Source organism: Cornus florida, unplaced genomic scaffold (assembly GCF_030987335.1).
Source record: "Cornus florida cultivar Cherokee Brave unplaced genomic scaffold, ASM3098733v1 CherokeeBrave_3.0.0_Hap2_Chr03, whole genome shotgun sequence".
Classification (NCBI taxonomy): Eukaryota; Viridiplantae; Streptophyta; class Magnoliopsida; order Cornales; family Cornaceae; genus Cornus; species Cornus florida.
In genome coordinates, this window is record NW_026775573.1 from 62923239 (window position 1) to 62933623 (window position 10385).

Sequence of the window (10385 nt, forward strand, 5' to 3'; positions counted from 1 at the left end):
ATGCAATAAGCCCTATATTATAAATAAAGCCCTCTTTTCCGAACTAGAAACAATGATGAAAATTTCTGTCAATTATTGAGTGACATTATCAAATGAAGTACCAAACCTTCGAATGAGAATTATGTTTAGCAGACAGTGAAAACCAACAAGAAAAAATGAGCACTTTTAACCACACTGAACTATATTTTGGGTTTCAAAGCCAAAATATCAACTAAATATTCAGAAATCACATTCGCAACACTTAATATAGAAGTGGAATGCCAAATTTCAAATAATGTGTAATAAGACGACCTCACTCTAAAAGACCTAAAGTGTTGGATCACATGACCGTTGAGCTTAACCTGAACATAATAATGTAATTAATGGTCTGGACACAACTAATTAGGTGTAAAAATAGGTCGAAAGATCTATCTTTTCTCGACACAATTAATTAGGTGTAAAAATAGGTTGAAAGATCTATCTTTTCTTGTATATAAAAAGAATTTCTGATTAAAAATAAAATAAAATCTAGTTTCTAAAATTAGCAATTTAAAAGCATCACTAATCAAAGTTCCAGACTAATTACGAAAGCAAACAATTAGGACTTCAATCACATTAATTTTCTTGATTTCTACTTCATTCTTTTCATAAACCAAATCGCGTGTAATTAAACCAAAAAAATATATACCTACAAACATATTATTATTTGTATGTTCGTGATTATTTGTTTGCATATATATATATATATGGGTAATGTGATATGAAATTCAAAACAGACAAAGAGTAACTTCAAATAAACAACAAAAACGCTAAAAAAAAAAAAAAAAAAAAAAAAAAACGAATTCGAGATTTACCTTAAACGATCAATATGACAAAGATTCAAAAGAAAAACGCAGGTCACCAAAAGGAAGAGAGAGAGAGTAACAATGAAGGCAACTGAATAATAGATGTATATATATGTATATATAGAGAGAGACTTTAGGAAGGCAAATACGAGAAGGAAAGGAAAACTTGGGTAATGGAAAGCAAATTCCCGCTATTTTCCGGTTTTCACTTTGCCATTTAAAAGCTAAAAAACAGGAGGCTTCTTTCTTTATTTTTAACTATATATAAATACAGAAATATATAATTTTATAAGTCAAACTTACCAAATTTTTTTTACATAAGTTGTGTTTTAAATTTTTTAATTTTTAGCCAAGTTGTGTTTCAATTCCGAGTGCTCATATAAGTTGGGTTTTAGTTAAGAATGCATACGGTTTGGATTGGACTGATTTTAATATATTTTAAAATTAAATTAAATTTAACGATTTGATAAAAATTAGAATTAAATCAAACAGTGAAATTAATGGGACAGAATAGTAAGAATGTGTATATATATATATTTTTTAAAACTTTATTTTATTTTATTTTATTTTTTTGTCTGCAGAGTGGTGGAAGCGTTTTGTCTGCAGAGTGATGGAAGCGTTGGCTATTGGGCATGGCTCTATCAATTTTAGGTAAATTGTTAAAGCCTGGTTTTTAAATTTTTGATTATTTCTTTATTTTTGAGAGGAAAAAAAAAAAAAAAAAAAAAAACAGTAAAAGGTATATATATATTTTTAAATTTTTTTATTTATTTATTTTTGTCTGCAGAGTGGTGGATTAAAGCCAGGTTATTAAATTTTTGATTATTTCTTTATTTCTTTATTTTTGAGGGAAAAAAAAAAAACAGTGATAGAAGAGAGTCTCCTTTCTTAAGGCAATAATTTATAGTTACTATATAATTATATATTTGATCACCCCTTAAGTTGTTTCCATACTCTATCAATTTCCTTCTTTACCTTGTTTCTATATTTATTTCCTTCTCAATTACTTACTTGATCTCTGTTGCGTAGAAGTTAGAGCTCTTTTTTTGTCGGAAGTTAAAAATTAAATTAAATCTATATATATTAGTTTTAAAATTTAAAGAGTTCCATAGCATTTATTTATTTATAATGCATTTTTAATAATATAAATTTAAGTTTTTCCTAATTCTATTTTTCTCTAACTCTGGCCCAAATAATAATTTACCTCTTTCTAACTCATTCTCTTTCTAACTCTTTTATTTATAATAAATAATTTACCTTTTTCCTAATTCAATTCTCTCTAAATAACAATTTACCTTAAGCCCCATTAGTTTTTTTTTTTTTTTTTTTTTTTTTTTTTTTTTTTAAAACCTGAAACAAAGAAGTTTCTAATTATAATTCTAAATAATTCTAGCTAAGAGCATCCCGGCGCATGTACTTGTAGACAGATAGTGTGTTAGTGTACACATTAGTAGGGAGAGAAAAGGGGGTGGCATGCATAACAAATGGAGTGTCTTTTTTGTGGGCCCCAAAAACACTAATCCAATGGGTTCTCTACTGGCAGAGTGGGGTTTGGGAAATATGTATTAATTTTTTTTCTTTGTTTAATTGGCTCCTGTATTGTATAGATTATCACAATGAATCCGTGGATACAAAGTAAAAAAGAGACATAAACGGTTTTTTCAATTGCAATTTTAACGGCTATATTATTTACTCTATAAATACTAATTTTCATCTTCAATAATTCTCTCTCTCAATATTTTTTTTAACATTCATCTCTATGGATTCTTAACCTGCATTCTATCGCCCCCATCTCAACCAATCTTGTAACTCCGAATCACTACCGCAATCCAATTATAATTTAGATTCTTCAATTTTTTTTCAATCCAAAAATCCATCTTAACCCCAATACTCTTATTTCCTATTCCAACCTTCTCAATTCCAAATCGTACCACATCCCCAATTCCAACCTCATTACCAATTCCAACCTTCTCAATCCCAACCATCACAGTTCCAACCATCTCAATTCCAACCTTCTTATAATTGAAAGAAGATAGAATTGAAAGAAGATATAAATTGAAAGAACAAAGAATGGACTTGAGAATGCAAAAAAGTGGACTTCTCAATTGAAAGAAGATAGAATGGGTGATTTATATAGAAATTGAAATATAACCGTTGGGAAGAAAATAAAAAATTATTAAATTAAAATTAAAATTTTTTATTTAATTTTTAAATTAAATTAATAAAATAATAAATAGATAATGAGATAATTGGGTTTCACACCATGGAACACATAGATAACAAAAAATAGAGTACCATATCATCACTTTTTAACTTACGTGGCACTCTATTTTTTTAAAAAGTAGATAAATAACCTTTTAGCCCCACACCACTTGCTCAAAGTATATGAAAGTTTCTAATTAGGTTTTCAAACAATGCAAAAATAGACGCATGCATATACTCACTGTTGGGATCATATGCCCTACAAGCCAATTATTTATTATTTATTCGATATTTTATTAATAAATATGATATTTATGCATTGGGCTTTACATATAATTGTATGAGATGCATTATACTCCTCATGTTGCATTATAGGTGACTTAAGTGTGTAAATGAGATTTATACGCAGGAGATTTGGGCTCATCGGTTTCTTTCACCTTGGCATTGTTCGCAGTCAGTGCTAAAAGTTGAGCACTTTTATCTGTAAGATTGTAACACTATTGACCTCTATAAGATAGGATGGCTTGTCTCGACTATTGGGGTAGTTGACTCTAAGGTAGTGTGTTAGTGTGCTTGGAGTACATTGAACTAGATCACTATAAGATCACACCATACAATGTACTGTCATTATTCTGGTGTGTTTCTTATCTACTAAATTCATAGGCTCTAAATCCTGAGAGATTTAGTGAACTCAAGTTTTAGTACTAGTCACTTTGACTTACCAATGCGTGAGGTCTTTTTAAGGTCAATATCACGGTATCTTGGGTGGCTAATGTTGGAGTTCTGGGAACACAAATGCTCAACATGGAATCCACACTCTTTATAAGAGTTAGAATATCCCCTCGATGGAATTTAATAAGTTTGATCACTGGAACCTAGCCAGGATATTTTAGTAAGCCTTAGGTGGGACATTAATGGAGGGGCTTATATGTAATTATTTAGTACACAGGGCCTTATCGTAATTTCTAAATCCTAGAGGGCAATTACAATACTATTTGTGGTGCTTATTGTAATTAATTGGATAGGATAGAGTTATGAGATAACTCTATCTTTATCCAATTGGAGATAGGATAAGGAAGCCCTTTGGATCCTCATCTCTAGGCCCAAACTTTTTAACCGATTTTCTCAGATCATATATTGAGTGAGATATCGATACAAAATATTGTATCGTACACTATCCAATATATAGGGAGAGAAGGTTAGGATTTCACAATCCTATATTGGGGTCATAGTGGTGAAGACTCATTGGTATTCAAGGCCAAAAGAGAAAGTGTTCATCAGAGTTCAAAGCAAAAGAATAGTGTTATTGAATTCGACGATTATTCAATCGTTCAAAGGTATGAAATTCCTTTACAGTATTTATTGATTTGTTGAAAAATCACGTGAATTAGATCCTGAAAATTTTTAAATGCTTCCGTTGTGCCTTCACTAACAGCCTTTCTTGCACTTTAATCTGTATTAACAAATTACTCACAAAACTTCTTTTTTTTTTTTTTTTTTTTTTTCCTGGTCTTGAAACTTTGACCTAGACTTGGTATGTTTAAATCCACATAATTGCACACTTTGTTGGTTGGATTATTCACTCAATGCCCAAGAGGTTGGTTTATTCACTCAATGCCCAAGAGACTGAATATATATGATGGGTGTTGTACACTTGCACAGTGCACGGGGCATATCGTAGCAGTCCGTGCTCGGTGCACACCGAATACCTGCTCCATGGCCAAATGTGAATTTTGAATTGAGTAATTCTCACTTGCAAAATATATACAAATATATACACCATACGTATGAATATATATATAGCATTGATCACTCCACCTGATCATAGAGCATCGACATTCACAATCTGAGAGTGCATTACAATAACAAGGAATCGTCAAGCTGAACAACAGAGAACACAAGATACAAAGAGGAAGGGAGAAAATTCAAATGGTTCTTTCAACAGGCTATGTCTTGGCAGCAAGCTCTCCTTGGAAGAAGCAATTTTCATTGGTTCAAATGCATCATGATCCAAGGTTTTTTCAGATCATCTGGAAGTTCAGAGTATATTTCAAACTTTATTTCATCATGTATCATCAAATCAACCGGCCTCATGACTTGTGTTTGGTCCAAGTTCGACACCTTAGAGACTTCTTTTAGCACCATCTCAGCTGTCGCCTTTGGCGGTTCATAGTGTAGAAATTTCTCTAGTAAATCAGCCATACACCCCAAAACCGTATTATATACGTCTGAGCTCCGTTTTCTTTTCCGACAATGCGAACCAGCTGAGGATGAGGCATTGGATCTTCCATGTTGGACTTCGTTAACGCTATTGACATCATCGTTCAGCCCATCATAAGAACTAATGGCCTTGGAAGTCTCTTCCGAGTTATCAGACTCTTCGTGGCTTCTCAGATCTTGGGGGTGCTCTCTGGCCATACCTCTCTCATGCCACCACACTGCTACAATTGCCACCATAAAAACATAAAATCCAACAATGATCTTCCTTTTTTTGGTTGTTCGTTCATTCTCATCCATATTGGAGCGACATATGCCTAAATATTAATCCCTTTTCTGTGAACAGAAAAGGAAGATTTTCACGGTCAAGTCATTAAACTATAGATAAATTAAGATTGTAACTTTGATAGCCACCCTTTGTAATAAACCGTCATGACAATAAGAGAAGAAATCTTAGAATTGGTGATTCACACACTCTTGTAACATATTATAGACACCGCAATTAAAAAAATAAAATAAAAAAAATAAATAAATAGAGGGTGACTGAGGTTATACCAGAAAAAAGAGATGATGAGAGCTAATTAAAGGGTGAGCTGATAGAGGTAGCTAATTCCACAACTATACTGCAAAGCACCAAAGAAAAGATGAAAGAAAATCAAAGTAGGAAATGCGTAAACTCTGAAAAAAATACGCAAATATGCACACATCAAATAGAACAAAACTATATCAACTTCATTTATCAAAATGTATACAAATATGCATACATCAAACAAAACTTGTGGTTATAGCGAATACACAAAATCTATACCAACTTGCCATCTTTATTATTTATTTATTTAAGTCCTTTTTATTTCTGTTGCTGATTCAAGTGAGAACTGATAGAGCCTCACTTAAATTTATATAGGATTATAAATACCAAACTCCAACAAGACCAAAAAAGGGTCCTCTGTTCCAGCCTCGGTAAGTTCTATATGCCTTGGAAGTGATATCGGGTAGAAGTGTTGGTCGGAACAAGTTTCCTTGGTGTGGTGCCTAGAAGCTGAATTTTAACAACTTTGTGGAAGACGTATTAAGATGGAAAGTAGCTAAACAAAGCATGTGAACAATTAGTCAAGAATTCCTGCTTGCAGCATATATTTTTCGTCAAAAGGTTGCAATCAAGTAATCTGGGATGGGCTTCCATATCCGCGACACCATCCAATCAATGATAGAAGGGAATTTATAGGACATCAAACTCTACAAACAAATTCTGAAATAAATCAATTCAGACAAGCCTTCACATACCCACACTCATCCAATGACAAACCGATCATCTAAACACGCAAATAAGAAAAGTACCAATGTTGATCTTCAGGCCCCACCTAAAAGTATCTGGTATAATGGTATTAGTGAACCATGGTTCACCATAAGTAAATAGAAAGAGCAAAAAGTTCTAAAGAAGAAATAAATGCATTTCCAAGCTGATTCTTCGAATTATTAGTTTCTTCCTCGTAATTATGTCTCTAGATCCGTCAGAGCATGTCCCTTCCCGAATATTAGTCTCCTAGCTAATTTTTGCTACAAGCATGAACTTCACACTAAACAAAATTTTGAAGAGGAATTAATGGTAGCAAATTGGAAGTTTCTAGGTATTGGGATATATTGAACCATATGTAGAAAATATAAAAAAGAAAGTAAAAGAAAAATAAAAATCAAAGGAGAAAAAGAAATAAACACAAAATATGTGAAATTTCTAACATAAACTATATATGCAACTTGGTATTTACTATGTATGCAACTTGGTATTTACTAAGGTCTCTAAATCTTCGTCTCGTGTTTTTTAATCTCAGCCAGTTTAGCAAATAATTATATTTCCTTTTTACTTACAATTGGTTTTGTGTTTTGGGAAGGGTTTGCATGCCGATTAATTGCAAATTCATAAGAGAGCTTCCAGAACCAAATCTCAGATGCTTTTGAATTGTAAAATCGTCCAATTCCAAATTCACTCATGTTTTGCAAATTGTAGTCCAATTACTATAGTCCACAACACAAGATCATTCTAAAATTTAAATAGACAAAAAAGGGAAGACTCAAAAGAATAGGAGATTGAATACAGCTTGAACTGGTTGAGTAATGAAAAATAATACATTCATGGGTAGCACAATGAATAAACACATACATGTACGTTTTATATAAACATCTGGGTCTATCTATATGTATACATTCATGTACATATATATCACATAGAGAGAGACTGAAAAAGTAAAACTGATATAGAGTGGATCTGCTATGGAGTCACAAATGTAAGCTGATTGAAGATTCAATCAATGTCAGAGTATAACAATGCCTTGAATGAAGCTTCGATATCAAAACCCTAGATGTAGAAAATAAAAATAAACAAAATTCCACTACTATAGTGGTGAGATAGATTAGAATCACTTCCATCATCGTTGGAATAATGAATTAAAAATATTTCCTAGAGATTTAGAATTCCCAAAAAGCATTAATCACAACTTACCACTTTTCTCAGTAAACACATTTAGTAATTTCTAAGCTTAGTTACTACTAGGTACCCAAAAACAGAATGACCTGTTGACTTCAACAAGACACTTTCCAAAGCCCTGTTAATTATTTGCCGTCTTTCTAGATGAATTCCATCATCATTTGGAATCGAAACTCTCAAATCCGAGTTTGAAATTATAATTATCGAATTGAGACATGTGGGAATTCAAAATAAGTTCCAATTCCATACATATTTTATAGAATTGAACCACACATTGAAATTGAGATATTCAATTCCAATTCCGGGCAACTAAAACACCCTTCACTAGAAAGAGACAAATTCATCATAACATAAAAGAGACTAAAGCAACATTCGTCGTAAAGATTTTCCACTTTTGTGTTCTTGATTTTCTCAGCAACCAAATGCAAGGTTAAAAATACTACTTAGTTTAGTCAATAAACACTAAAATTAGTGAAAAGCAACGATCAGATCCGAATGGTAATAAAACGAATTAAAGATTAAGATTGATAGGTGTGTATAATATATATACCTGCTATGTAGTAAAACTTTAATGATCGCTCGATGTCTGATCGGAGATGGGATAGTTTTCCGGCGATAACGTACCAGCCATGACACGGTTCTATTTGGGTGGGGAAAAAATATAACGAGAACTTCGTGAAACATGATCTAAGCCGTACACGTGAATGTGATATGGTTCGTTGTCGAACTGACACACGTTGGCTTACGGAAATGGGGAAAATATTGAACCCTGTTAGTAAGAAAAATTTTCCATTCAAAGAAGTGTGTCGGATGATTTGAATTTGCAAACTACTTTCTCACTTTTCTAATACTACAAGTCTGTGTCAAAAATAAAAAATTACAACAAGCCTATATTTTTTTCTTTCTTAATATAATAAAATTACTTTTCTACTTATTTTAAGTTTTATAAATTAACATTACTAATTTTTTTTACACAAAATCTACTGTAATAATGTAATATATATATATGATAAGGAGTCTTCACTAAGGAAGTTTGACTAGTCATAGGATTTACAAAAATGGTTAAGTTCCAATGTTTTGGATAAAGATGAGGAGAGGTTCACTATCCGTGTTAGAGAAGTAAATGGTACAACTCTCCTATTTTAATGCAACTTGATACACTTATTAACGAGTGGTTCGGGTTAACAGAAAATGTATAACCCAAATCCTTAAGAAAATCCTTTCACCTTCTTTCCATCCTCCTGATCTAGCGCTGACTTGATCGTCGGAGGCTCTTAAACCGGTATTACACCGGTGCCTTCCTAATCACCTTTCTGTTTCTCTTTCAGGTACGACGTCGTTTCGGGCCGCTGCAAAATCTTGAATCAACAGTTGGCCACGTCTGCGGGAACTTTTACAATGGCTCTCGAGTTGCGATTTAGAACTCAAGTAGGAGGCCAACCTCAAACACACCATGGCGGAGATCACCAGTCAGATGATGGTCACCAGTCACATCATGATGGCGGAGATCACCAGTCATATGGTGGTCACTAGTCACATCATGATGGCAGTAACCAATCAAATAGTGGTCACCAGTCACATCAAGATGGTGGCAACCAATAAGATGGTGAACACCAATCACACCACAGCAACCACCAGTCGGATGGTACTTGTGAGGACCGAGTATTTTTTTTCTTTTTAATTTATTTTTTAATTGCATTACCATTATTCATGACATTGTGGCATTTATTTTATACTTGTAAGCAATTATTTTCATTCATGACACATTTATTTTATGTGATATATACATACACATGTGTTAATATTTCTAGTTTTGTGGCACATTTTTGATAAGTGAACATTTGGTGGGGCTTATGGTTGACTAGAATGAGAGGTGTGTGTGTGTAGTGTAGATATTTCACATGTGAGGAGAGAGAAACCCATTTCTACTCTCCTCTTTTGCCGATATTTTCCTTCTCTCACCTCCATCTCCATATTCTTGTTACTTCAAGCTTCCACCATCTTGGCCTTCTTCCTTGATGATTCTCACCTTATACTAAAAGAGAAAAAGAACAGGGACATCGGTGGCTACAAAACCCCTCTTCTAATTTCGAATTTGGAGCACATTTATCTTTTAGAGTAGCTAGGGTTTGCTCCTAGCTTGAGCTAGGGTGTATTGTGCTTATAACCTAGGCATTCTTGGGATTTTATTACCATTGTGTGAGTTATGCATACACTTGTGTGTGAGGGTTGGATTAGAGAGCTTATATAATGATTCATAATGTTTCATTGAATTTTTATATTAAATTTTATGTGTAACATGTTATTTGTTTCATTGTTGACATTATAGATGTTTGTTAAAGTGCTAAATCTTAAAAAGTGTGTAATTACTTGTAATTAAAGTACCTTACATGTTGTGGTTGTTCATGGAATTATTATGTATTTGTTACCTTATGAGGGTTAACTTTGAAGTTGTATATTTCTATGATGATATTAAACTTTTATACACTTGAAATTTGATATAATAACAACATGAAATCACATGACTTTAAAATACCCAAGTTGTTGACATTGCATCAAAGAGTATGCCATTATAGTGATTTGGACCACAGGACATGGATTGTGTGGTTAGTATAATTTATGCGCGCTTATAAAGTGTAATTTGGGCATATCATGGTATA

General features: G+C 32.7%; 1 long non-coding RNA gene across 1 annotated transcript; it reads right to left on the minus strand.

Annotated features, from left to right (window-relative positions):
- Positions 1-4826: 4826 nt before the first annotated feature.
- Positions 4827-8512, minus strand: LOC132300661 (uncharacterized). Its single transcript, XR_009480523.1, has 3 exons — positions 8276-8512; positions 5799-5866; positions 4827-5579 (listed from the first exon to the last, which is right to left on the minus strand). It is a non-coding gene; the product is annotated as an uncharacterized LOC132300661 (long non-coding RNA).
- Positions 8513-10385: the final 1873 nt, after the last annotated feature.